Raw genomic sequence first — 27,757 nt, 5'->3', positions numbered from 1 at the left:
CGCGCGCCCGCGCCCCGTCCCGGAGCCGCCGCGCAACCCGCCGAGGGGCGGACGCGAACCCGCGAACCCGCCGCCTGAGCGGGCCGCCCCCGGGGGCGGCCGCCCTCGCCCCCGCCGCCTTTGGGGGAGGTGAGCCGGGGCCTCTTCTTCGGATGGCAAGTCCGCCTTCCCCGGACCCCAGATGCGCAGGTTGCCTTTCGGGGTAAGTTAGACTCCCCGGGCCAGGGTCCGACAGATCTCTCTCCGCTGGAGTCTAGGGGGAGAGGGCGTCGTGGTACCCAAGAGGACGACCTGGTAGGGAAACAAGTTGAGACCGGAGGGAGGTGGCAGGTCCTGCCCCAACCTCATCCGAGTTCAGAGTGGGCCCTTGGGCTGTCCCAGCCGAGCTGTGACCCGGTGAGGACCTGCCACCACCGTGAGTCCGGCGAAGAAACCCTAATCGCTGGGGCTAGGTCACCCCTCAAGGAGGATTCTTGGGCTGTGAGCAGGGCCAGGATCCCCGCGGTGACGCCCAGGAAGGAGCATGCACGTGGAATGCTCTCTGAGAGTATCCAAGTCAATATCGTCCTCAAGAACATCTTCCTAGGCGAGGAGCTAGCATCCCGTCCTCTGCTGCTCACCCTTGCCATGCATACCCACTGGGTCACATCTTGTGTCTCCCTCCAACAAGCACAGAAAATCTGCTGTTGCAGTTCTTTCCACAGGGAAGGCTTTCCCCTGTAACAGCGGCAAGTTGTCCAGAGGGGGAGGGGAGGATCAGGTTCCCAGCTTGGATGGGCTGGCCAAGAAAGAAGCCAAATAAGATGCTATCTGTGAATTACGGGTGAAACTAGCAACACGTAGGAAACGCTGACTTGAAAGCCGGGAGAACTTTGCTTATACCAAAGGGACTGCTCTGGAATCTAACCAATCATAACTGCCTTAGAGAGTGAACTGTGTTTCCCTCCACCGAAACTCTCCCTTCAAGCTCCTGAGAGGCCTACATTTCTCAAAGAGCTAATTCCACATTTTTCCAGGGAGATGAGAAACCTTACTGTGTGGTAAATCCCACAAACAGGCCCATTTTTCACCAATTAATCTCTGCCCACAGCCCATGACCTAAAACAGACCATTTTCTTATATGGTCATCGTTCACATACATAGCAGAAATCACTAAGAAATAAGCACAAGGATGAAAAAGGACCAGAAATCCCTTTCTTTTTCTATTTCTTGGATAAAGAAAAAGGATTAAGAGTTTTAGGATCCCTTCGGCAAATGCTTGTCCTAAAAGATAAAAAATTATGGGGTCTTTTTTTTCCCCACTATAACAATTGAATTTTTTTCTAATCTCATTTCAAAAGAACTCAGCAAACAAATAGTTTATTTTTCCTATGAGGACGTGTAATGGGCATTTGCAGTAATGCTGGTGCTAGTTTTGTCATCTGCTTCTGCGCAAGCTCAGAATGTATCCATTAAGTTTCTTTCTTTGATTGGTAGTGATTGTGCATATCAATTGTAAAATGTTTGCTGAGTTCTTTTGAAATGAGATTAGAAAAAAATGCAGATTAAAGTTTTGTTGTTGCTGTTTATTTCTTTGAAGATTTATTTATGAATACAAGAGCTGGGGTGCAGGCCGGAGGTGCAGGGGTGAGAGGATTCACCAGACAGAGTGGGGAGCAGAACAGGCAAATCTACTGAAATACACTGCTGAGGAGGGGAGCAGTGGGTGAGACAGGAGAGGTCTGTTGCACCATGTGGGTCATCTCCCTGGCCGGGGATCAAACTCGTGCTGCAGTGCCTGTGGATAGCTTCATAGTGCTCACACTTAACCCCTGTGGCACCAGGGAGGCCCCATGTTGTTATTTTTTTAACCTGAAGTTGTCACCTAAGGTAGGGTGGGTATGGTTATGGAAATAGTAGTAGATTAGAAATACAGTTTAATAGATTCCCTTCCTGGTCCAGCCATTCATAGCTTGGCATTAAGCAAGTCTTATGGCTTTTACAGGTCTCATTCTTCTCAGTTATAAAGTGAATCAATTTAATTTAGATGACCTTTAAAGTCCCTTCCACTCTGATAAATCTCTGATTTCAGTTTGCCAGAAATTTATAGGCATCCGTGGGATTCGTGTTTCAGATTACCAAGAGCTGTCTTTGAATTATTTGTACCATCGCACTAAAGCAAATTCTTAGTCGTGACAAAAATAAAAGAATTTTTATCAAATGACCAACACCCAGAAAATAACAATCAAATATCCTTCCCAGTTCTCTGTTGGCTTTCTTTCAGCTGTCTTCCCAGGTTTTCATGAGACCAGAAGTCCAGCTCTTTCAATTACTTGTAATAAGAGTATACCACTCCCAGCACCTGAGAGAATTCTGAAATAAAATGTAAGGACATGACCAAAGACAGTCAGTTTACTTAACTAAAAATATGCACAAAAGGAATGAGCTAGCTATGTTTATAGCAACTCCCTTCTCTGTTTATAGTCCTTGTCAACGATTATTAGTAGGCTGCATTTCTTAGAATTCAAATTATTTAATTTTTTTTGCAAGATTTAAACATCCAATAGAATGATTTAGCTCTTATCTCTAGATTAAAGAACATATGACCATTATCTTTTGTGAAATAACCTAGAGTCACAGCATACCATTGACTTTGCTCAGTACTCTCTACCCCAGTTTCATTTTATCTGACTTTGCCCCCCTCACATCATTACCCATGAGATCTCCACTAGAATCATCCTCCCAGTTTGATAATCCATGACATGGAATCCTAGTGCTTACCGCCCAACTCCTGACATTCTGGAGCAATGCAACCCCCTGTATATTCCTCTAGTCTGAAAATGGGTACTTGCCCTTCTGCTCCAAAGACCCAGTTTCCCTATGTGCCCCAGTTTGAAGGATGCGAATTTTGGGTTTTTTTCTCTAACTTAAGTACCCACACTAATAAATTGCCAATACCCCAGTTAAGTATGGAAGAAAACCCAGCCTAGGTATTTCCAGACTCAGGGCCAAAAACACCCCTAAACATGAGTCTAGTGCCTAAGGAGCCTGTTGACGGACCTAGATGCCACTGCCTGCCTACCTTTCTAACCATACAAGTAGCAGTTGAGATGTGTCAACTGGGTTCAGCCCAGCTGTTAGAACACACACTTTTCATCTGGGCCCTCTGGTGCTCATCACTGCTGAATTAAAAATTCCTCTCTGGGCCTCTCTGGTGGCGCAAGGGGTTAAGCACTGCACTATGAAGCAATCCGCAGCCTCTGCAGTTCGATCCCCGGCTGGCCAGGGAGCAACCCACATGGCGAAGCAGACCTCTCCTGACTTGCCCGCTGCTCCCCTCAGCAGTGTACTTCAGTCTGCCTGTTGTTTCCCACTCTGTCTCTGGTGAATCCTCTCACACACACACCCCCACCCCCACATCTCTGGCCTGTTCCCCAGCTCTTGTATGCATAAATAAATAAATCTTTGAAAAAAAATAAAAATGAAAATTCCTCTCTGTGAATACCTTTGGTTTGGCATTGAAATTTCATCCAAAATAACAAGGGGTCCTCGTATAGGGCCTTCTTTCCTCCCTATTTGTCCATCTTCTGGTAAGTATGAGTCTATGTCCTTAATACCTATACCTTCAATCATTTTTAAAGAAGATGTGATTATTTCCTAACTAAAATCCAGATGTAAACAAAATCCTTTTCTAGAGCAATATTCCCAGAAATTCCCTTGCAAAACTAAATATTTTTCCATGGATCTTAGCAGCTACTCTTACTGATTACTCTGTTATATTATCTTGGAATATAGGTAGGATGTGATGATATAGGTGTTTGGGTGAGGGCTAGGACTCTGTTCAGTCAGTTTTACTGTTCCATGATGAGGAATCCCGTGACTCCTCAGTATCTGACTCCTCAGGATGATTTATGGAGCACCCTCTAAAGATTTGCTAAGAGCAGCTGAAAAGCAGTGGATCATGGTTACCAGTTCTTTTTTTTTTAAGATTTATTTATTTATACAAGCACTGGGTACAGTCAGAAGCGCGGGAGGGTGAGAGAATTCACCAGAGCCAAAGCGGGGAACAGAATAGGCAGACAGAAAAAGTACGCTGCTGAGGGGAGCAGCAGGCGGCAGGAGAGGTCTGCGTGCCATGTGGGACCCTCGCCAGGTGGCCGGGGACCGAACCAGCGCTGCAGAGGTTGCGGACAGCTTTGCAACCCAGCGCTCAACCGCTGCACCACCAGGGAGGCCTGGTTACCAGTTCTTGATGAGCTTTTTATTTATTACTGTTCCCATTCTGCACTGTCACCTCTCAAACATGGTTTTCAAACATTTTTCAATAGAAGCACCACACAAATAAAAGCTGAATGCTCTTTTGAAATGGGGTGATTGGCCCAGTACCTGACAACTGACAAGTCCTACTCTGACCTGAAACCCCTTTTTGGAAACTTTGGGGTAAAAAAAGAATGAAAGGAAACAAAGAGAAAAAGAGATTTTAAACCTCTGAAAGATTTGAATTGGATTTGGCAAAACACTTAGAACCATGTACTTTTTCTAAAATGTCATCTTTTCAGAATTCAGTAATGAGGCAGCCTTAATTTCTCAAGGATAATGACAATTTTTAATTAAAGTTTATTTTAACTTCAAAATTTCAATTTTTAAAATATAAAATTTTTAGGAGTAACCAATATATAAATCATTATCCTTCAGATGCCAAATTCCTAAAGAGCTATTCCTTAAGATACATGAAAGCCTGCAAAGTTTTTGGAAACGTTAAAATTTTGAAGTAACACCCGAAAAAACAGACTGGCTTTCCTCTGGTCTAGAAAGATCATCATTCTGCTTTCAGTGTGTGCAGGTAATTCTGTTATCTAAGCATGCTAACATACCTATTTCCCTCATCTCAGCTAAAACTCATCTCAGAATCTGAACCTCACTTCAACTCATTCATCGCAACAGGCATTTATTGAACACCCATTATATGCAGAGCACTGTATTAAATGCAGTTTAGAACATTTAAAAACTATAAAGTTCGTTAGATGCTTCTTCAGGCTGCAGCTTTATGTGGGAGATAAGGCCCATGCAGAGATTATTATAGGGAACAGTGTTTCAGAGCTATTAAAAAAAAGAAAAGAATCCTCCTTTTCCAGAGTGTCCTCAATGTATTTTCTCAGCTTATTTTCATAGTTCGTTTCTTCCTTCTCTAAGGGGTCCAGTTCTCTCCCTTGGGTATGTCTGGATGGCTGTCTTAACTCTCTCTCCTTCCCATCCATCCCCTCCTTCACCTCTGTATGTTATTGCCTCACTTCTTTTACTTTCTCAGTTCAATATACCACCCCCAACACCAACATTTAATCTCCCTCCCTTAATGAGCTTTAAAAAAAAAAAAATCCCAAAAACTTGCTCGAGGTTACCCAGTTAGTAAACATCAGTGCTAAGAGCAGAACCAGAGTAGGCCAAGACAAATTTAATGAGCTCACTGTTTCCCTGTTTAAGACATCAGATACAAATTTGTTTTAAAACCTGAGAGAACTCCTTTTCTTGCTTGAAGAGTCTTACTGCCAGTCTAGCTCATCTGAGGCATCCCTCATCAATGATTAGGCTCATTCTTTATCTCTTAGCATCACGCTTCAATCTTAGGCTACATTCTGGTGCTGTTTCTTGTCTTGTTTCTCAGGGCGAAGTGCCCACTTTGGTCTTCAATCCATGTCCACAGTCTCAGGAATTCCACTATTATATCCTAGACCACCCTTGGCCAGCATCATGCCTGGTTCTTTGTACCTTCTTTCCCAAATGTGCCACATTTGGTGTGTCCTTGGTCCAGCTGTAGCACTTGCAGTAGTTTCTTGAACCTGATCTGCACATCATAGCCTTTATCCTGTCTTTCCTGCTACTGTTCTAAAGCTGCTCCATAGACTCAGTAGGACCTCAAATATCCTGTCTTATCTTACTCCTATGTGCTTGTGTGGCCCTGGTCAGATTGTGTTTTTGTTGGGTCACTTTCCAGTTGCTTATTTGATTTCATTTCATTGGGGAGAGAGAGGTGGTGGTGGGATTCATTCAATATTTGTTAGGGCCTGGCATTGTGCTGGGCACTGTGCTTGATGCTTGATGACAGGATACATGATGAAAGGTGTGGTTCCTACCCTTAAGTGTTCATAGTGGGAGTAAGAAAAGTGAAAAGACTATGAGAGCCCAATGTGATTAGGAGCTGTGATACAGAGGTAAGTAAGCTCAGGGTATTCTGAGTACTAAGAGCAAGGATACCTAAACCCAACCAGGTAGAAGCAGGGAAGAGATTTTTGGGCTTGTTATTGAAAGATGAGTAAAGGATGCCTAAATAAAGTAAGAAGAAAAGATAATTTGGACAAAGGAAGCAAGCAAGAATAAAAATCTGGAAGAATGCAGCTATGGTACCCTTAGATAATTTCAAGAATACTATGGCTGGAATATCAACTTTGAGAGGACAAAGAACAAAAGTGTCAAGTATGAGGAGGCTTAGAGTGATGCTGTGGCACTAATATGCAACTAGAGTTTATTGTTAGTATTTGCTATATAAAGGTTTATGTTCTATTACAATATTTGTTTATTTACATGGCTACCTCTTCAATGTGCCCTTCAAACAGAAGAATTCTCTTATTTGAGCTCAGCTCAATCACCTACACTATTCAGTATATGTGCAAAAAAACTTTGAAGTGCATTTGTTTTTTTGTTTTTTGTTTTTAAGATTTATTTATTTATTTATACAAACACTGGGTACAGTCAGAAGCGCGGGAGGGTGAGAGAATTCACCAGAGTCAGAGTGGAGAGCAGAGGAGGCAGACTGACGAAGTACACTGCTGAGGGGAGCAGCGAGTGGCAGGAGAGGTCCGCACACCATGTGGGACCCTTGCCCAGCGGCGGGGGATCGAACCGGCACTGCAGAGGCTGCGGGCAACTTCACAACCCAGCACTCAATCTCTGCGCCACCAGGGAGGCCCTGAAGTGCATTTGTATTTCTCAAAAATTGTTAATCAGATTTTAGTTGCATGTCTTTTTACTTCTTTTGCTTTATTAGCCAATGTATCTCAATAGAAATTCTTAGTATATGATACAAACAAGTTTGCCCCAAAATATTGTTTTTGAAAAGTAATTTACTTAATATCCATTTGCACAAAATCAGTAAAAAAAAAATCTATTCCTCTTAAATTTATGGAAAGCATTGTACATGTGTTATTTAGTTTCCAACGGAAATGTTTAAGAGAATGTGTGTGTGTGTGTGTTTTTTTAATTCAAGTGATGGTGCCTGGATTTCTTTTGCTATGAAAGAGTATATTCTAGTACTTTCAGAATTTTCATTTTTCTATTTCTGATCTTCAGAGCAACTATTATATCTATGACACAAATCTATCATACCTTTACAAAAAAGCTACTAGTAAAAAGTATTAAGTCTATAACTAGTAATCTTTAATTTCCACATTTTTTTATTAAGCCTAAAACTTGAACCTTGAACAATAAACAGCAATGCAAACTCTTTCCAAGTTTTCCTGTTCCCTCCTTAGACAAGCAGTAGTTTCTTCAGCTCTGGCTACACTAGCAGATCTGAAGGATCACAGCCACGACGGTGGCAGCCTACCGTTGACACTGAACTTGTGGTTAATTGTGGAGTTCTGCCACAAAACCACCTCACTACCACAAGCTGGATTCTTGCCCAGGAGAGTGACAAACTGCCAGGGCAAGCAATATACAGGAGGCAGCAAGAGCAAACTGCTTTTTCCCCCAGACAGCAGTTGTTTCTGGATTTCAAATGGAGCCAGCAGCAGAGCACACCAAAGAAAAGTTTATATGTATGTGCTCTTCACTAAACCAACTTAAAATACATTCACCTTGGTTTGCAGGAAAAGCTCAAAAACATTCAGCTGATTCACTATCTAGCATCATCAATAAATATGAGACTACTATTTTCATCAGTGAACTCTTTAAAAAAACAGGCATTGGAATTAGAAATTAAATTATAGTTATATTACTGTTAACTAATAAATGAAACACCTATATAAGATCATTTCAAATAGGAACAAATAACATGGCTTTGTGTGTGTTACTAAATTGCACACAGTAGCTCTGGGAGTTCTATTTGAAAGGTGGGGAAGCATGCCATGAAGGAAGGTATCGTTAGCGTCAGTCAAATATGCTTACCACTGTGTAGCTGCCAAGACCTTGGACACTATTTAATGTATCATGTTACCTACTTCATCCTTGGAATGGGGATAACAGTATTCATGCCACAAGATCATTGTTAGGAATTAACTTTACATGTAAGATGACTAACAATGGCTAAATGCTCAGTAAATTTATTTATTATTTTTTAAAAGATTTATTTATTTATACAAGAACTGGGGTACAGGCCAGATGTGCGAGAGGGTGAGAGGATACACCAGAGACAGAGCGGGGAACAGAACAGGCAGACTGACGAAACACACTTCTGAGGGGAGCAGCGGGCGAGACAGGAGAGGTCTGCTGTGCCATGTGGGATTCTAGCCGGCTGGCTGGGATCGAACCAGCTCTGCAGAGGCTGCCGACAGCTTCACAGTGCTGCGCTCAACTGCCTGTGCCACCAGGGAGGCCCGCTCATAAATTTAAATTCATTTTTTCTTGTATCCTCTTCCTCTTCCTTTCCCATCCCTTCGGGACTTTCTAGGATCTATCCATCCTGAGTTTTTCCAAGAAGATCCCCAGAGTCTATCATCCGTCCAACCAATTTTCAAGATTTAACTTCAATGCCATTTTATTCAACTAAGTCATTAGTCTTTCTAACTATGCAATCAAATGGATCAATTAGCAGCTCTCTTTCATCTCAAGGCAAATGCTACAGAGATTTTAATGTGCTATTCTAATTGTGTTCTATAACTGCAAAAAAAAATTTTAATAGATGAATTTTAACAGAGTGACTACATATTATTTTCATAATGTTGTGGGCCTACATATCTTAGATTTCATTCTGCTGAAAAGATGTTGATTTAGGGCCTATATGTGGTAACATTGAGAAACAGGGGGAAAGAATAAGCCTTAAGAATCAATTTCATCCAAATAGTATTAAACACAGTGCAGACAAGAAAACATTTATGTTCATAAAAGTTTATTCATTCATTCAGCATGTGCCAGGCATTGCCCTAGATACTAAAAGTACAAATATGAATAAGATATAGTTCCTGCCCTCAATTTGGTGGAATATAAAAGACGTAAACAAGAGCAACACAATATGAAATGCTCTAATTTAGTTCTTAACAAGTACAGCAGTGGGACAAAAAGGACATGGATGAAGTGATACTAGCGTGGGTATCAAAGAATTGATAGGAATTTCCCAAGTAGTAGAGGAGAAATTAGAGCATTCCTGACACAGAACGGTATGTGCAAAGACGGGGAGGCATGTAAAGCATGGGATTTCTGGAACGGTGGTCAAGTTGATATGATTCAGAATAGAGGGAAGGTGGGCAAGATGAAATGAGGCTGGATAGATGGAGGGAAGTCAAATAAATGGAAGCCCTATAGGCTATCTTTTTTCTATAGGTGGAATTCACTCTGTAGGTGAAAAGAAACTGATAAACGTTTTAAAGCAGGCAGCAGGTAAAATTGGGTTTTTGTTTTGGTTTAGGCATAACAAATTTTAATTGTGCATTCAAATTTCTATGTAGGTACTATATAAAGAATAGTTTAGAAGAAAGTGAGACCAAAGTCAGGAAAATCATTTAAGAAACTGTTAAAATAGGCCAAATGGAAGATAACTTTTTGTAAGGTAGTGGCAGTAAATTGGAAAGGGAAGAATTGAATTAACATTTAACAACTACAGAACTTCCTGGTCAATTTCATAGAGGAGAAAGGAGAATGTGAAGAAGGCTCCCCAGGTTAGCTTAGGTCACTAGGATATCTTGAAGTCACTGACTAGGATATGAAGTGCCAGAGGAAGAATCGAGAGTAAAAATTATGGGTTTTTGAACAGATTGAATTCAAGTCGAAAGTGAACCTATCTATGGCAGTTGGACATGTAAGTCTAAAGCTCAAGAAGCAGTGTGAACTAGAGGTACAGTTTGGAAGTCTGTAAAATGTAGACAGAAATGGAACACTGGAGGACCTCCCCTGGTGGCGCAAGATGCAACCTATGAAGCTATCCGCAGCCACTGCAGCACAAGTTCGATCCCCCACCAGGGAGCTACCTACATGATGCAGCAGATCTCTCCTGTCTCGCTGGCTACTCCCCTCAGCAGTGTATTTCAGTCAGTTTGCCAGTTCTGTTCCCCGCTCTGTCTCTGGTGAATCCTCTCACCCTCCGTATCTGTGGCCTATACCCCAGTTCTTGCATGCATAAATAAATAAATCTGTAAAAAAAAAAAAAAAGAAAAGAAAAAGAAATGGAACACTGGAAAGAGAATGGGACTTCCCATGAGAGTATATAGTATGAGAATATGTCTGAACTCTGAGAATAGCAGCACAATAAGGGCCATGAAGCAAAAGAAGAACTTGGAAGGGTGACTGAAAAGGAAGTGACGAAATTACAAAGAGAATCAGGCAAGAGTGATATCGTGTACCAAAATAAGGAAGTTTCAAGAAGGGGGACAAAAACATAAAATGACACATTCTAAAAAGAGGACAGGAAAGTATCCATGGGAAATTATTGTCAGCCTTACATGAAACAGATTCCATGATGGGAGCAAAAGCCAGAATCGGTGGACTGAGGAATGAATTAATACTTATGTTGATATTCAGAAAAGGTTTCATTTTAGGAAGTTTAGCTGGGAAAACAAACAAACAAACAAAACTTTGCCTTTAGTTTCATTATATATGTTAGTTTTAGCTAAAAAACATAATTTAAATAGTTGTCTGACATAATGAAAAGACCACACATACATTTTCTCATATAAACATGAGTATAAAAAATAATAACATATTTTCCTTAATAGTATGCCTACAGTGTTCCCTATAAATAGATGTTATAAACTAGCATTTATTTTGTACTTGTAGTGGTATCCTACAAGTAAAAGAATTAAAAATATGATAGTGAGGTTACAGATTCTATATAACACAAAAACAGAAACATCTAACATAGCTCCAAGAATGTATTTAAAAAAAAACTAAGTAGTTATTATTCAGTTTCAGTGAGCAACACATCTTAGTCTGACCTTTTTTTCTCATATCCCTTTGAAGTCAGTGAGAAATCATTTTTTAAAAGACTCCGTGAGCTCATTTAAATGGTCTTGTTCAATATTTGCTGTTTAACATTAAAATATTTTCACCAGTTCTGGAAATAGTAAACAAGCAACCAGATCTACTAATAAAAAGCAAGCTGTACATATAGAGAAATTTGAAAAATAATCTTGTCAGGTAATTCAGGAAAAAAAACAACAACAACATGCATATTTAACGTTCTGCTAAGCAACCAGGATTACTAACTGCAGAACTCCTGTTAACATCAGTCGTCACTAGAATTATGCTTGGACTGTTCCCAGTTACAACTCTCTAGCATGGTTTGGTGCTTTGGTAACTATATTAAATGTAAGTGCAAACTGTGAAAAATAACAAGAACCCTTATATAAATTCAAGGTTTAAATGCTGTCTTTTGGGGATGTGTAACCATGTTTGAAAGGATGACTAACATCCCCGCTAATATGGACAAGACTTTAAACAAATCACTATGGCTTTCAGCCAGAAAACCTCATGGGCATGGCCAGTTTTCGTCCTTAGCGACCCCTCCTTTTTACAGGTGAAAAGGTTTACATCAGATTTCCTCTCATTATAACCTCTCAAATGTTGTCCTGACCAGCAACCCGCTCTCTTTAAACAAATACCAGCCAACCAGGAAACCATGAGGTTTTATTGTGCTATAAAGTAGACCAGACATTTTCAAACCTTCATAGGAATGAACCTAACTAAATCTTTACCAAAAATAGTTTCAAAATAAACTGTAGGCTCCAAGTTTCCCTAACAATCAAAATTCCTTCATCCTTCATCAACTTTGGTATCAAGCTCTTTACTCTTTCAGAGCTGTATACATCACAAACAGTTTCTCTGGCCACATATTCATAACAAGACATAAAGGGTCCACTTCTGTTCAATTACAGGAATGTGAGAAGGAGAAAAATGTTAGCTGCATTCCCCACACACATTTGCATTTGTCAAAATTCTACTTCCCATTTTCCTGTTTAGGAGCAGCCCCTAAATCATGAGCTATGTCTTGTAACATCATGAGCACAGAATACAAAGACCATCATACAAAGAATTGTGCCATTCTTCAGCTTGAAAGAAACAAATGAGTCCCTGTAATTCCACTCAGCAAACATCTATCAATCTAAACCCAGTTCTAGGTGTCCTCAAGGAATGTATTGTATGTGTGTGTTGCGTGTGTGTATGTGCTTTGGGATTGGATCAGTTCTCAATAGTTAATGGGCAACAAGACAATCACAAGTAACTATAGTGCAAAATGGAATGATAAGAGATGGTCAGATTGCAATGGAGATTGGGAAAGGAAACATGAAGTCATTGGGATTTCAAGTCTGAGATAAAGGAAGAATAGGATTCAGAGGTGAGAGATGACATTTTAAGGAAGAAAAAGGCATAAGTGAAAAAAGCATCAGGGAGCACTGTTTTACCAAACAAAGCTGAAGAATGATGAAAATTAAAATTAGAAAACTAAAATTCTAATTTAACTTAATTTTTAATTTAAAGTTCTTAAATTTTAAAATTATAAAAATTAACAAATTATAAGGCACCTATAGCAGGCCGGGTCCTCTAATCCTGCAATCTCAAATCCTCACAACAACCTGAAGGTAGTAACAATAAAACTTATTTTATATATTGGGATATTGAGACACAGAGAAATTAAGTGAACTGGGAAAGATTACACATCTAGTATTTGGGAGAACCAATACTGGGCAGTATTACTCGAAACTTCTATGTATTTATATATATGTCTCAGAAATTATTAAAATTTGGTACACAAAAATCATCCAGATGACTTTAATCCATTTGGTAATAATGTCCCAAAGGAAAAAAAAATAATGTCCCAAAGATTCTTATTCAATAAACCTAAGAATCTGTATCTCTCTCAAGCACCTCAAAGTGATCCTGATGCAGAAGCTCTAGAAAGCACATTATCCCAAGATACAGATCAGAGTGGTATTAAATAGAACTTAGAATGACCTTGAACAACTTAATGATGGGCGTTATATACTGAACTATGTCTCTTCCTCTGCTCCCAACCCCCTCTCCCCCATTCATATGATGAAGCCCTAACTCCCAATAGGACTATATTTGAAGATAGGGCCCTTACAAAGGTAATCAAAGTTAAATGAGGTCATAAGGGTGCGGTCCTAATACAATTTGATTGATGTCCTTAGAAGAAGAGGAAGAGACATGTGGGATGTGCCCACACAGAGAAAAGGCCATGTGAGGACACAGCAAGAAGATGGCTGTTTGCAAGTCAAGGAGAGAGGTCTCAGGAGAAACTAACTTGGCCAGCACCTTGATCTTGGATTTCCAGCATCCAGAACTATGAAAGAACAAATTTCTGTTGTTTAAGCCATCCACTCTGTGGTTTTTTTTGTTATGGCAGCTCTAGTAGACTAAAACAGTCAACGAAATTAACTTCCTGCTTCTCAAGATGTCATCTGTCAAATATCAGGACCTATGCCAAGAAGATCCTTAATCATCATCACTATCATAGATGCTTACAGATGTAAGCATGGCATTTTATAAATTACAAAGACTTTTCACATGCTCTGTTACGCTTGAACTTTACAATAGCCTATGAGGTAAGGAAGACTTAGTAAAGCCATGAGACTTGCCATAATCTCTTGTAAGTTGTTGTGTTGAGCTCTGTTCGTCTGACACAAATCTTAAGATTACTTTTCCTACATCACACACACACCAAAATACTCTGAAGAAATGTCTTTCTTTAGTTCTAAGGAGTAAATTCTTTTGCCCCAATTTTCTAGTTAAGTAAGGTATGATTTTTAAAAATTCAAGAGGTATGCCCAAACAATAGCAAGGATGAGATCAGAATACTACACAAGTTTCCTAATGGCCAATCCTCAATGTATACATTTGCATGTGCAATTTCTAGAGAACAAGTTCAGTAAGGTAGAGTCTGTTTTCTTCATACTGTACCATATTTTTGTAAGTTAAGGTCTCATTTCCCCAGTAGAACTATGCTAGTTTGTGTACACCAAGATGGAAATAGACATGCATGAGATTTATTGGGGGAAATGACTGTGAAGAATAAAAAAGAGAAAGCCAAAGAAGGTGGGGAGAGCCTTCAGATTGTGATGCAACTCTGACACCAGTGAAAGAGAGGGGGAAGAAAAAAAGATTAGGTAAAAAGAGCCTTACGTTACAATACAATTCTAAGAAAGCTTCAACCAGGCCGATGGGGAATCATCAATCCACATTCATCTGTTAAAGGAGTACTGGTCTCACAGAAATGGGTCTATGTTAATATTCCTATCATGGTATCCTTGGCTAGAAGACTCCCAAAGGAAGCCTAAGGCTCAGTGCAAAAACAGGGGTGGATCAAGCAGGGAAAGGTTGGGTTCAATAGTCAATCATGCTCCCTACTGCAGAACTGAGTGGCACATTTAGAGAACAGCTTCTCCATGGCATTTGTGGGCCTTTTCTCCTGCAAAAAACTCAGAAGCAGGAAGTGAGTGAGATGAACCAGAGCCCACAGTGCTGCACTTGGTCTTGGGGTTGAAACTAGTGTTTATCCACTCCCTTCTGTATTGTCCATTCCAAATTCCCATCATTCTCATTTACTACCTTGGCAACTCTTGGTAGCTAACCTATGTGTAACCCAAACTTTCATTCCTGATAGGTTTTAGTTCTTTGGAATCATACCTTTTTCAAGTTAGGGTTGCTGCTCATGTCCATTCACAGTTACATGGACCAAGATTACCAGGAGGCTTCCAAGAAGATCACCTGAGTTCTATACACATTCCTATGCCTGTTCTGTAAAACATCATGACTTCCTCTTGATGATCAGGGTTGATTACCTCTTCCAAGATGGTCACTTCTCTTTTTACCTGCTGATTTCTGGACACAAGTGGCTCAAAGTGCCCTGAGAGTATCTTTAGCATGTAGTTCACTGAGATACTTGCTCTGTCCTATGACAAGAGTGCACTCCTGGGGATCAGAACCTCCAGCCATGCAGAGCTCAGACTTCTAGGTACAGAAAACTTAAGATGCTCCAGTGGGTTATTGGGAGAGGTTGTAAATGGGGCTATCCCTGATTCCACTCCTTGGTGTGGATTTTTCTTTGCATTCTTTGCATTTATCTTTGCATTCTTCCTATTAGGACATGGCATGTCATGGTACCATAGAGATCTATGATTTAGCCCACAGCATCCACCACAATTCCAACAGCTCCTTTCTCTCAGATCATACATATGGCTCTATGGGATAAGGGGGAGAAGGTTCCTATATGATTAGCAGAAGGAAAAGTAACAAGTCTGCACTTTTCTCTGAAAAGGATGGCACCACATGCTTTCAGACAGCAACTGTACCTTTAGAAGGCTACTACAGAGTTCTCTGAAGTTGGATACTTCTAAATGGTGCAGTAAATGATATGGCTAGTATACTTACAGACTGATCCATGGATATAGATTTGCACAGTCATGAGTCCAATCCTAGTGGTCATGTTCAGATGTTTGTTGTATGGGATTCATTACCCACGAATGGGACATCCTGTAAGCCCCTGAACTGTGGTATTGACTGAGGTATTACAATCACCAAAAGCTGTTCTCAGGAGAGGAACATAGCTTGTGAAGACAAACCACCATCTCTTGCAGCTGACTATATTGAGTGGTGAGTTGGATTCATCAAGAAATTATGGGATCGCATTTAGTTTCTGTTGCTGACAGGTTGGACATTTAGAAGCATCAGAAACTAGATATAAAACCAGTTCTGGTGAAAAGTCTATTTTATTGGAATGAAACATGACATAACTCTGCCATCATGACCATGGCCACTTTGTTCATGTGCCCATCACGTTCTAGGGTGGTTGATGACAAAGGCATGCTTATATGTACTGGTCTGGTTATTGTATCTACTTACTTATCCAGCTCTTCTTCTATGGTAATGCTTTCTGTTAGGCTGTAATGTGTGATGCAAGACTCTTTATGTTCATCTACATGCCTCTATCTTCTTATTTCCCATGTTCTAATTCTTTTCTTTCTAGGCCACTTCTCATGCTGTATACACTGAGCCACTTCTCATTCTACAAAAAGTCTATGACTAGGTGCTCTGTTCACATCTCCACCCACTGGAAAGATTTTTTTCTTTCCACTATCTTTCAAAATTTTCTATGAAAGTGACGATAATGCAGCCATCATCCGTTTTTCAACTTATTCCCACATACAGACCCATCTATAAATCAAACCTGGCTTTTCCTTCTTCAGCTAAACATAGGGCACCTCCCGGGGAAACAAGCTGAGGAAGGAAATGTAGTGAGTGACATGTGGGTCTGGGCTACCTGCACATGCAATTTGTCTTCTTCCCTGTTCAGGTTCAATCTCAGATGTATCATTTCCATATTACAATGGACTACTGATGGATCAATCTGACTTTATGAGTTCACATATCCAACAGAATCTATCTCATAATGGGCAGTTCTGGACCCATGGTCATTTGGTATCCCATGAAGTATTCTGTCTGCTAATCCCCATAACTCATCAAACCTGTTTCTCAAAGGTATATAATTCTATGCTGCAAATGGCATGGTCTTGCTCCAGAGGCCCAGAGACTTGCATTGCTATTCTCCCTGGGGACTGGCCATGTGACACTACATTTTTTCCCACCTCTGATCCTTCCAATGCCCTAAGATCTGCTGGATTATATGATTCAAGTGATGGGACTATTTGCACTGCTTTCAAAGCTTATGCTTTCTGTGTCATTCAGTATGTGGAGTAGTATTTGTAAATTTGGACTATGTTGTCTATAAGGCCTACAGAGGCCTGCCAGGCATTGTATTTCCTGTCTTTGTAGTAACAGATACAAAAATGCAGCAATTGTCTTTGGGTTTGAAGGGGCTATCTTGTCATGCTTCTGTACATTAGACCCATGAAAACTTCACTGAAGTGTCAGATTCCTAAATTTTCATAGGACTTACCTCCAACCCTCTGGAATGTTGTAACTTACCAAGGCCTTCAGCATACCAGCCACTTCTTTCTCATCCTGAACAATCAGTTTGATGTCATCAATGTAATGTATCAGTGGGATGTTTTGTGGGATGTTCAGGCAGTTCCAAACTCTTCAGAGTGTATTATGACAGCGGCAAGAGTATTACTATATCCCTGAGGCAAAAGCTTACATGAGGGCCTCCCTGGTGGCGCAAGGGGTTGAGCGCAGCGCTGTGAAGCTGTTCGCAGACTCTGCAGTGCCGGTTCTATCCCCACCGGCCTCGGAGAAACCCACATGGCGAGCAGACCTCTCCTGCCTCGCCCGCTGCTCCCCTCAGCAGTGTATTTCATCAGTCTGCCTGTTCTATTCCCCACTCTGTCTTTGGTGAATCCTCTCACCCTCCCGTGCATCTGGACTGTACCCCGGCTCTTGTATAAATAAAATAGATCTTTAAAAAAAAAAAGCTTACATGAATATTATAGTCTGTCCCACAGGAATGTGAATGCATCTGATCTCTCTTCTAATGGAACAGAAAGATTGCATTTGCCATATCAGTTGCCACAGATCACAAGCCCAAAGTCTCTATCAATTGTACAATGTACAGCAAATCAGCTGCAATTTGCTCTATTAATTACATGACCCAGCACTCCTCGGAAGCATGGTAGGGACCCAACCTTATTTTTATTTCTGAGGTACTAAGAACAGTACCTCACACTTAGAGATTCTATGAGTATTTTATAAACAAATCAATAAATTAGGTATAAAATTCAAGAAATGGCCTATTTAGATTAATTTAGATGAGCTGACCCTAACTCAAAGGCTTATTATGGGAAACAAATGAACTACTAATTGTAAAGTTTTTCAACAGCACCTGCTTTCTTATTTTGCCAGATCATAGAGAACCATCAGATATGATAGAGAGATGTGACATTAGGTTAATAACTCTGTGAACCAGAGTTTTAAATGAAATGTGAGAGATGTGACTTACTCTTGAAAGTGAAAGTGTGTGGAATGTTTCCTAAGGTTGTGAGGTTTCCAAGGAAAACTCAAAAGAAAAATGATTGTAAAGCTGGAAAGAAAGAATTGCTTATAGATACAGACATTTAAGCTAGTGAGGAGGAGAAAAGGGTTGTTGCTGCATGCCAATTCATTACCAGTGTTGCTATATTTAAGATAATTTCATAAAATATTAAAGTTGAAATTCTTGACAAATGCCTTTCACGAATATTAAAGTGAAACATGATCTTGAAATAAAATGAATAAATGCATTTGTGCCCACTAGCCATCTCACAAATGGCTTTTCCACTACCTAAATATCTGTTTCTTATAAAAATAATAACACATACATTCAGTTTTCATCTCTGTGTGAAACTGGCCAGTGTAATAGGCAGTACAGTATTATACCAGGACATACACACACGCACAGACACCTCTAGTCTTCCTTAGGACAAATAATATTTTTCTTAAATAATACTGTGATTGAGAGGACTCAAAGCTGTTATCCTCTGGCAGTAACTTAGAGGTCAAATTTTAAATGATCTGGACAACTCTCAGGGAACTGCCAAATTTCATTAACTTTCCCAACAATTGTCACAGTAAGAGCTATGAAATAATTCTGGGATCTCTAAGAAAAGATCCACACTTACTGCATTTAAGAGAGCTAGGAGGAGGGTATTGGACAAGATACCCTTTCATCTACAAAAACAGCAGAGCCACTATGTCAAGTCTCCAATACCCACTCTCAGTTATCAGTATGCCTTCTCACAAGTAGGCTTAAATGACCTCAAACTTAGGAAACTGCTTTGTTGTTTTATTGCCAGGATCTCTTTCATTATAGAGCCTTCCAGAACAGAATCACCAGACTGAAATTATTCCACCACTGAGACGGTTGCTTATTAGCACTTTTAACATCCAGATGGTTTGAGACAAAGGCTAACGGAGGGCTAACTCCCAAGTGTAAGCAGTGGAAACTGTTTTGCTGAGGGACTCTATTCTACTGGGCTATGGGCCAGAGCATGAGTTTCTTTCGCAACCTCCCAGCACTACTGTGGCCTCTTCTATAACCCTTGTAAGTCACGTCACCTGAGAGGCCAAGAGTTAAACTGGCTGTACAGTCTGAACTGTGAAGGTTGGAAGTAAATCCAAATGGACCAATAGCCTGGCTTTGTTTCATGAATAAACAGAGAAGTTCAGGCTTGGGACCCTATAAAGTTAAGTCAATATTAGTTATAGAGGAAATCCTGTTTGTTCTTCCTTCTGTTATAGTTGCTTTTTAAAAAGACTCAAGTAGAGCTTTTTGATATGTTATAATGCTAAAAACACCATTTAAAACACACATACACACACACACACACACACCACACCCCAACCAAGAACGTTTGTAACCAAATAGAAAGACATGATTACCATAATTATTAAGATAAAGATAAGTGCAAATGATTGCTATTAAAACCTCTTGGTTCTACCTATTTGGCACAAATTTCTCTCAGTACTACTGCCTGGAAAATATATGTAACAAAGTCTGAGTAACCCAGTGTTTAAACTTCCAGGGTACTGGACAGTGATTTCTAACCTCTTTGAAGTTATCACACTGTATCTTGTTTGTTAGGTTACACAACTATTCCTCCTGTCAGACTATCCCCACATCCCCAAGGAAAAAAAAATTCATCTATTATATGGATTTTTGAATCCTTCTTAAATGAATTTTAATTAATCTTACTTCGCTTTAGGGTCTTGTTTTGTTGTTGATTTTTTTTTTAAATTGTTCTACTCTGAAATCTGAACAACCATAATGTTTGCACTAGAATTAATCTCTCCTCTTCCTGCTGTATTCTTTTAGTGCTTTATACAAATCTATATTATGATATTTTATCACTGCATTTTTGTTGGTTAATTTCAAATCTTTCTCCCTGGCTTCAATGCAAAGATCATGTCATATTCATTTTTTCCCCAGAATTTCTGGCAAAGTGCTTAATTAATACAGAGGGAGATTCAATAAATATTAGTTGAATGACTTACTTAATGAGCAATGGAGACAGAAACACACCCAGGATATCAAAAAGACATAACAGAATAATTATTCTAGAAGTTTAATGATGCATCCATAAAATTCTCTTGCTCTAGAACTCAAATACTATGAAAGAAAAGGATGTGAAACACTTCACAAAGTATGAAATCCTAGATAAATGTGTCAGTGTTAACTTATTATTTAGCAGCCTTCAGAGTTCCTGAATTTGTGAATCAACAGTCTGTGAATACAAGAATAAACCTGACTCACTAAAACAGGAGGACCATGGAAGGATTAATAAGTGGAAACAAGTTGACAAGAAGTTGTTCCATAAAATAGTGGGAGTCCACTTTGGGAAAACTGGGTCTTATGGAGGTCTTTCTCAATTGTTCATTTCTTTGAAGTGATTTTAAAATGACCATTTCTTTATATGCTTAGGATTTGAATAGTTCCGTATTGCATTCCCAGAAATTCGTGGCACCAGGTACAAGGAAGCATGTGTTACATTTGGATAACTCTACCAAGCGGCTAAAATACTGACGCATTTGGAAGTGACCATTGGTAGTAAGCTTCAGTGGTTCTGGAAGATGCAATAAAAATATCAGGGCAATTTGACGAGCTACTGTGGTTCAAATAGATGTTAGTGGTAGCCAAAGTTCACAAATTATGTCAATGAAGCTGGATTCCATTAAGTCAATCAGTAACTAAGGAAATAGTTAATTGAGATACAATCACAAACTAGAAAAACAGGATAAATGAAAGAAATAAAAGAAATCACATTTCTTATATTCTCACACTATCAGACAGCAGAATCTGATGTCTGGAAGATAAAGCAGGCAGGTTTCAAAAATGGAAAGGAGGTCATAGGCTAGTGCATGAGTACCTCTATAAAAGCAGTTAAATGAGAACTTTCTGAAAAGCAGATGACGTCCTCTCAGAAGGGAATGGCTAAAAACTACTAGAACATAGCTCCTATGCTACAGCACAATCTGCACAAGGTCACACAGTTAGTAAAATTGCAGAGTGGGTTTTCAAAAGCAGGATGAATGACACCAAAGCCCATGTCCTCTAAAATGAACTTCTTTCTGCTGGACAAAAGAGAACCAAGATGCGTGCTAAGTTGCCAGATTGTCTTTCCTTACTGCCTTTTCTGATTCCAATTTCAGATAAGCCATGCATAGCAGCAGCAGTGAGAGCAGGAAGCTGTCAGCTTATTCAGATCACTTGTTAAGCCCTTATTTTAGAGAGAGGGAGAGAGAGAGAGAGAGAGAGAGACAAAAAGCCAAGAATTACAGAGGTTGAGGATAAACTCAAATAAAGGATCTATAGTTCTGAAACGGCTAGTTAACAACTAATTCTAGTGTGTATTAAATTCTTCTGTATTTTCTGGGAATTAAAGAAAAATACCTTTTCATTCTTTCATTTAATGAACAATTATTGCGTATATACTACGTGCCAGTCACTGGACATCCAGAGACTAATAGAAAAATACATGTGCTCTTAAGAAGTGTATAGGTGAGGAAGGAAGAGGGAGATAGAGACAAACAAAAAATTACAGCGTGATGTGGCATTGGTATTGAGAACAAAAAAGGTAATAAATATATGCATATTACATTGGGAGAGAGTATCTCTTTCCAGTTCCTTATGTCTGCTTCCAGGTGTGGGGAGCTCCACTAGTCAATAAACTAAACTTCTACTCTTCCAACTTTTCCCTCTTCCAGGAAAGGAGAATTTATTTAATCTGATGGATGAGTATGAAAAAAATAAATTGGATTTATGTACAGAAGTCCCCTTTTTGTTTTCTACTCATTTTTCTCCTCCTCATAGTCGGCCTGCTGCAATGAGGATAATTTCTCTGCTCTTCCATGTCCTGAGTTTTCCAGAGACAGACCCAGTGCAAGGAAGCCTGGAGAAGTCTAGCATTGTCTGTGACTGAGGGCTCATTATTAGGAATTCTTGTTCATAGATAAACATTGTATTCTCCAGCATTGGTTATGTGTCAGGTACTATATATCAGGATGCAATGTAGTGTAGTTGTTAGAGGCACAGACTCTGGAACCGAACTGGCTAATCACCAGATTTGCCACATAGCAATAGAAACATGATTCTAGATCTATTCAGAATATAAAATTAACAGAACATGTTGATCTAATAACTATGAGGAGTGCCAGCAAAGAGAGGATCTTGATGAGTATTTGATTTCTAGTATGAGAAACTAGGCAGATGGGTGGTACTAATAAGTATGAGAGCAAATGCAAGATTAGGTTTATGGGTGACCACACAGAGTTCAGTTTATACTGTACTGAGCTGCTTGTGCCTGTGGAGCACTAATGGACAAATGTCTAGTTGGCACTAGATAAAAGTGGATGGCCAGAATTGGGAAGAGAGACTTATACAGTTTGAAGAACAACAATTTATTTTTTGTAGCCTTTGTAAAACATAGCCACCAGACTTTTCTCAAACTCTGAAACTAACAAAGGAAAAAAAGTGACTCATCATATAATGAAATAAACCACAATGAGAGTCAAATAATCCATTGCTGATGTTCCTTGCCCTGGGAAGGGTTTTTCACTTGTTTGTTAGTAATTAAAACTCAAATTCAGAATTGCAAGGTAGTTTAGGAGTGTTCTTGAGAAAAACAAACAACTCTCAGTTTTGAAAACTGAATGCTATTTTCCCCTACATTTAAGCTCATTTATTTTGTAAATAACTCATGTTTCCCATAGCAGCTTCATTTTATTATAGAAACTCTTAGTGCCATGCAATTGTTTTTCAGCCCAGATATTTGGTAATACTGAGTCCAGCAAAGTGCATTTCCTCATGATAGGTGCATAATAAATACTTACTGGATTAATGCATGGTAGACAAATAGATAAATGAAAACAGTAAGTTATTTTTAAGTAATGTTGACTTTGTTGGGAACTTGAGGGGCATGTGTGTATGTGTTTTTGTGTGTGTAATCGTGTGTGTGTGTGTGTGTGTGTGTGTAATAATCAAGAGAGTTAGAAACAATCTGGTTTGGTGTCACTGGTAGAAGAAAGCCAGAATTAGACAACTGCTATTGGTAGTTTCTCCTTTGTGTTCAGCTGCCTCAACTGCCTTACTTAAGAAGAACTGAAATACCTTTCTTTCATTTCCTTGCTACATTAAATGATCATCAATATAAACCTCACAACCTTACTTCTTTTGTATAGCTCCCCACATAATTATTTTGAAATCTTAGAAATACAGTTTTAATTATCTGAAGTCAATGGAAGTCAACCATTAATAGTGTATAATGAGGTAAAATGAAATTGTTTTTGATCCTAACTTTATATATTTGACTTTGTATCATATTAAAGATTTTTTAATTATTGAATAGACTCTATTTTGTTAAAATTTTCTTTTCAAAGCTTTATTCAAAATAAATTTAGAAAAAATGTTCTGCTTTGGTCCGTTGTCCATCTTGTGAAATTTGGAATGAGTCATTAATATACTATATAACCAGGCCTCCCCTGGTGGTGCAGGTGGTTGAGTGCCACACTGTGAAGCTGTCCGCAGCCTCTGCAGTGCCGGTCCGATACTAGCCAGCGAGCGAGGGTCCCACATGGTGTGGCAGACCTCTCCTGTCATGCCCGCTGCTCCCCTCAGTGGTGTATTTCGTCAGTCTGCCTGTTGTGTTCCCCGCTCTGTCTCTGGTAAATCCTCTCACCCTCCCGTGCATCTGGCCTGTACCCCAGTTCTTGTATAAATAAAATAAATAAATCTTTTAAAAAAATACTATATAACCATGTCTCTTTCCTACCTTGACCTAATGTAGTTGTAGACACTGTCAACACTGCACTTTTTAATCACTCATCCACTTGTAACAAGTGGAAAGATTTCTTTTTAACTGCTGCCTCTCTGAAGGAAGAAAACCAGATGCATGCAGTCTAAAGAGAACTAAACCTCAGGTTAAATCTTGAGATGTCTCTGGCAACCACAGAGACTGTGATGAGATCTCTGAGTAAATAGAGCTTGCCTCTAAATGACTGAGTTAAAGGTAATGGGAAGATACAGGAGTATTGAAGATACCTGCCAAATTTAATCTTTCACTGAATATTCAAAATAAATATATTTTAAGTCAGAAAGAGATACAAAAATACCAAACGATTTCATTCATATGTGGAATATAAAGAAATAAAGCAAAGTAACACACAAAACCAAGCCAAACAAACCCTTGAAATTAGAAGAATAAATGGGGTTTTGGTGGTAGGTGAAGTGTGGTAACATACATTTGAAGATGTATGAACCTATACTTCTAAGACATATAGTGTTATAAATAAATAATTACCTTAATAAAAAAATAAGTTAATCAAAAAATAAACACTATCCATTTTAAAGAAAATTTTAAAATAAAATAAATTCATGTATTTTTATTTCTCTCTCTCTCCTAAAGGGTATAGTTCATATTCCAAATCACCCACATATTTTCCTCAGCATCTAGCATGATATCAGTTGCCAGTAGAATGAATTAAGAAACTGCCTCATACCTAATTTTTCCTCTTTCTAATCTTTTGTAGTATTCAATTTTTCTTTCAATAATATAAACTGCTAATGTAACAGCGATAATTTAAAAAATTCAATATTATGTTTGTTTTAAGGTGTATATTTTTATATAAATATGATAGTATACGTTTATAAATATATATTAAATCATACGTATAATTGAAGGAAATAAGAAAATAGTTTAAAACTAACTTGTGAATCAGTACACGATACAACTTTACAACTTACAGTAATTTGTTAGTTATAATACATATTAAATCCTGAATATGTATTGTGTTACTCTGAAAGATGGTTAGCAAAAACTAAAATGAATGTTTTGGTTGTTTTCTTATGACACAAATGGGTGAAAAGCAGAACTACACAGAAGTTTCATAATAAAACTCCAAACCACATTAGACTTGTCTGTTGTCAGGTTTTGTTACATTCCCCCTAACTCAACCCAGACTCCCTGAGGTTGGCAAACAGGGCAAAGTTTGAGTCAAAACCGCACCCTTCCTTTGAGCTTTTGGGATGCATTTAGCATTCTGGAGAAACCAAAAGAAACAGCATTTTTTTTTTCCCCTCCAGATGTGACAAGTTTGTCACTTTCAGTGTTTATTCAAATTTCAAACTTAGTCCAACAAAAAAAGACAGTTGCCTGGGAGAGGAAGGAGAGGAAGGGTAGGAGAACCCTAAAATTTTATTCCACTCAGAACAAGACATTGATATTATAGATCCCCTCAGAGAGGGAACAAGTTAGGAAGAAGGCCAGACAAGGGGGATGAAGGGAAGTGACCAGTTAGGAGAGCATATGATAACTGAAGATTAGGATTAGGATTAATCCAGTTCTGTAATCCTGAGATCTAAAAAAAAAGTCATGCTTGACCAATTGTGTTCATCTATCTGGAGATTTTTTTCCCCAAAATAATTTTATGTAATTTTATTTTATTTTTTTTAAAGATTTATTTATTTATGCATGCAAGAACTGGGGTACAGGCTAAGAGGTGTGGGGGGTGAAAGGATCCACCAGAGACAGAGTGGGGAACAGAATAGGCAGATCCACTGAAATACACTGCTGAGGGGAGCAGTGGGCGAGGCAGGAGAGGTCTGCTGTGCCATGTGGGTAGCTACCTGGCCGGGGTTCGAACTCATGCTGCAGTGGCTGCGGATAGCTTCATAGGTTGCGTATAACCCCTTGCACCACCAGGGAGGCCTTTATGTAATTTTAAATAAAAGAAATTACCTAATCTTATTTAAAATCCTACTTGTGTTGAACCAGAAGGCAGAGTTCATGGCTCGAAATTCCATCAGGTTTCTCTGGCCCAAATGTAAGGGCTCACACTCTCAGTCTCCACTTCTGAAGTTCCTGATGGGCCAAGCAGACCGGTGAGAGGGCCTGAGTCACACACACGCTGAGGATACCTGGAGATTCTATCCATGTCTGAAGGAAGCTGTATCCACAGATGACCACTAAAGGACAATTTAAGGCAGTGAGTTTTACTCTGTAGAAACCTCAAGAAAAAGACTCAGTATTTTAAAATTACTTGGTTATCTACTTCTCTCATTTTACTCTCCCCTTTAGCTAGTTCTATAAATAACAAACTGACCATTTTCATTTTAATTTTTCGGTTGGCTTTGTACTTATAGTAATCAATATTTAGTGAGTACTAACCTCCTTTTAGATATTGTGCTAAGTATTTTACATACTTTAATGGGGAAATAGCTCCCATTCCAAATATTTCCTTCTATATAGGGAAACATCCATTAAAGTAAACTTCCCACCTATATATAGTTGTTATTTCCCAGGAGGGAAGAGGAAATTTTGAAGAGTTTGGAATGAGGATCAGGGCGCAGAATAAAGATCAGATATAACTGATGTTCCTTTCCCCTTCTTAATTCTCTTTCAGATATTCTGGCCTGCAAAAAACGTGGTTAGCCTGTTCTTGGTAAGAGCGATAGCAGAATGGTAAAGGTCCTGCCTGTGCAGGGCTGGGAAAAGACATGACAAGTCAACTCCAGGCTTGGGTTGGCTACTGATTCACTGGAAGACTGTCTTCTGGGAATATTTATGCAGCTCAGAAAGGTGAAAGTGCAAATTTATTTCCTTTTGGCAAATATAGAATGCATAGATTTCATGTCTCCCTAGTGGGACACCGCACAAATCAAAACTTTGAATAAAGTGTAAGAAAAGTGAACATCTGGGCCAGAAAACAAAAGAAAATGTGTAAGAAGGCAAAAGAAAGAAGATACCCAAATCTAGCAAGTTGTACTAGCCTTACATTGGAAGATAAAGAAAGGGAACAACCTAAAAAATTAGGTTGAGCTGCTATAAACTCAGATGAGTTTTACTGACTCCCAAAAAAGCAAGAAGAAATATAATAGAGGGGGCCTCTCTGGTGGCGCAAGGGGTTGAGACGCAACCTGTGAAGCTAACCACAGCCACTGCAGCATGAGTTTGATCCCCGGCCAGGGAGATACCCACATGGCGCAGCAGATCTCTCCTGATTCACGCGCTGCTCCCCTCAGCAGTGAATTCCAGTCACTCTGCCTATTCTGTTCCCCACTCTGTCTCTGGTGAATCCTCTCACCCCTACACCTCTGGCCTGTACCCCAGTTCTTGTATGCATAAATAAATCTTTTGATTTTTATTAAAAATTATCATCCCTGACTATCCTAGTTAAAATTCTAATCCTCTCCCCATATTTGATTATCTTCTTCTTTTGTTTTCCCTCCTTATCATCTCACCAACATGCTACTTACATAACTATTTATCTTCTTTGAATAATGTCTTTCCCCAAAAAATGCAATTTTGCTCAATGTGGGCAAGGACATTTGTCTATTTTATTCATCACCAGATACCTCCTGGAACACAGTAGGTATTCAATGTCTATTTGTGATATGAATCAGTGAATCTTGGTGGTGAGATGAAAACTCAAATTATCTCCTTCTACTCACCTTAATTAGGATATTTTTGATACCATCTTTGACCTCACCAAGTGATGTGATTTGCAAGCATTGTTTTCCTGTGGTAATTGGATGATAACCTACAGGTCAACTTGCTTTCTAAATCTTATAGTAACTAAGCTAGAACTCTTATAATCTCGTTTATTCCAGGAATTCTTTGGACTTTTCCTTTTT

General features: G+C 39.2%; 1 long non-coding RNA gene across 2 annotated transcripts; it reads left to right on the top strand.

Annotated features, from left to right (window-relative positions):
- The first annotated feature begins 129 nt into the window (after positions 1 to 129).
- Positions 130 to 27,277, top strand: LOC119255493 (uncharacterized). Of its 2 annotated transcripts, none has more exons than XR_005127482.2 (3): positions 130 to 202; positions 25,931 to 26,109; positions 26,527 to 27,277. It is a non-coding gene; the product is annotated as an uncharacterized LOC119255493 (long non-coding RNA). The 2 variants fall into 2 exon arrangements; XR_008553480.1 differs by having other exon boundaries at positions 25,899 to 26,109.
- Positions 27,278 to 27,757: the final 480 nt, after the last annotated feature.

This window comes from Talpa occidentalis, unplaced genomic scaffold (genome assembly GCF_014898055.3).
Source record: "Talpa occidentalis isolate TD23 unplaced genomic scaffold, MPIMG_talOcc4v2.1 talOcc4.3, whole genome shotgun sequence".
Lineage (NCBI taxonomy): Eukaryota > Metazoa > Chordata > Mammalia > Eulipotyphla > Talpidae > Talpa > Talpa occidentalis.
The sequence above is the reverse complement of the archived record's forward strand: the minus strand, read 5'-3'. Positions and strand labels throughout refer to the sequence as shown.